Source organism: Chrysochloris asiatica, unplaced genomic scaffold, assembly GCF_000296735.1.
Source record: "Chrysochloris asiatica unplaced genomic scaffold, ChrAsi1.0 scaffold00045, whole genome shotgun sequence".
In the NCBI taxonomy this organism is placed as follows: domain Eukaryota; kingdom Metazoa; phylum Chordata; class Mammalia; order Afrosoricida; family Chrysochloridae; genus Chrysochloris; species Chrysochloris asiatica.
This window is the reverse complement of record NW_006408563.1, coordinates 15,634,929-15,637,174: the sequence shown is the minus strand read 5'-3', so window position 1 is coordinate 15,637,174 and position 2,246 is coordinate 15,634,929.

Genomic DNA, 2,246 nt, shown 5'->3' with positions numbered 1-2,246 from the left:
TATTTGTCTTTTTCTTGTAGAGGTGTTGTAATTTCCTATATATTTTAGAAATGAGTCCCTTGTCTGATATGTCATTGCAAAAGATTTTTTCCCGTTCTGTGGCTGAAGGTACATTTAAAGAAGGTATAAGGCGTGGCAGCATGCAATACCTCTCTGAACCTATGTGAGGGGGAAAAAAAGTCACATGGCAGTATGGCATACAAAAGAGAGTACCCAGAGGCACAATGTGTATTCAGACCATTGTTGTTGTTAAGTGCCATCCAGCCAGTTCTGACTCATAGTGACCATATATAGGGCTTCTGAAGCTGTGTATCTTTGTGAGAGCTGAGAGCCTCATCTTTTTTTTAGAAGTGACTGGGGAGCTCAAACTGCCGACCTTGTGGTTAGCAGTCTAGTGCTTATCCTACCACACCACCAGTGCTCCCATTCAGAACATTAGTTATGTAAATTTGGACAAGTGACAGAAGTCCTCTGGGACTCAGTTTCTTTATCAAAACGATGAAGTGGGCAATATGTGAGAACAGCTAATATTCTATGATTCTGTGGTTTGAGGGAGGCCCCACCCCAAAAACTCTCTCTGCAGGAAATCTCATCATTCAGGAATTAGTTCCTTAGTGCTTCTAAGAACTGTTCCCTCAAGCTACTATCCAAGGGGAGAATTTGGGAATGATGAAACATTCTGGGGATACCTTACGTATTGCGCAGAGAGGGCGGTTCTTGTTTTGCCACGGAGCAGCAGAAAGGTGGTGGTGGAAGTACCGGAGATAAACATGGTTGGTTTTATAATTTTGAGGACCACCTAGGCTTTCTCTTTTCTGGTACATGTGAATTAAATAACTGACCACAGTTCTCCTCTTGCCCTGGCTGCAAGGAAGCTCAGAGCAAATTCATTTAGTGAAAAGCACTGTGTTGAACTTCACGGTTCACATATTTGTGTATTCTTTTTCCTCATCCTCATGTTTCTATTTACAGTTTATCATATATCTTTTTATTGCACATCAGCTCAAATCTTTTATGGGAATAGTTGGGAGGTATACAGACCAAAACACACTGCTGTAGAGTCGATTCCAACTCATAGCGGCCCCATAAGACAGAGGAGAGCTGCTCCACAGTTTCTGAGGCTGTTCATTTATGGAGGCAGACTCTCACTGGAATGGCTGGTGGGTTCAGACTGCCGACCTTTCAGTTAGAAGCCCTGTGTTTAACCCACAGTGCCACTAGGGTATAAATAAATAAACGTAAATACACATTTAAGATCGTTTCCTCTCACTGTGATGATGCAAACTGATATAGCAGATCTGAAAATACACTTCTACCTTAGTTACATATCTTTAAAAAATTAAATTTGGTTTGGGGGAAACAAGGATTGAATTTCGCATGATTTTGAAAATGAAAAAGAAAACACACAAATTACAACAATATTTGTACCGTTTTTATTTGTAAAAATAACCATCTGAATGCATTTCCATAGTTTATTACAGTTAAGTACGTCATTATGTTATTAGAGCATTCAGTAGTTGCAAAAGTATTAAACTGTGCTTGAGAAGATTCAAATTGGTTCAAAGTCATTCACTGAACTGAAAGTCATTTTCCTCATCTTTACAGTCATGACATTTACCGGTGTCATTCAACTTCAATTTACATAAGAAAACATTACAGACAAAATCCCACTGAAATCATCAAACAATATTTTATGCTATTACAAATATGTTATGCAAAATGTAACACTGGCACCAGATTTGCATCACCGTGCTTTGCAAAGATATATTGCACATGCTAAAGCCTGACATATGTAGACAAAACTACCAAACAAACAGTATTTGCATTGAAAGTTTAGATCACTGCATAAGAAACACATAGAATTACATTTTATACACATACTCAGATTGTCGCTATTTTCAAATGCTTTGCTCCTGTAACACTGATCTATGGTTTACAGTTTTGTAAGAAGAAAGCATTTCAGCACAGCAAAACCAAACATGTTTCCTATAGAAAACTTTAGCATATTCCTTTTCAATTCAAAGCAGGTGAAAGGGGAAAGAGGAAAAAAAAGATGCTTTATACATTCAAAGAACATTTGAAATAAAAACTCATGGGTATTATATTGCTCTCAGAACACTCAAATGAAAAAGAAACATTTCACAGAACGTTTTCAGAATATACAAATATAAAAAGGCACTCTAACTTCATATTACAAGACAAAAAATGCCAAGGATAAGCAAATCAAGTTGTTCAACAGTACTCAA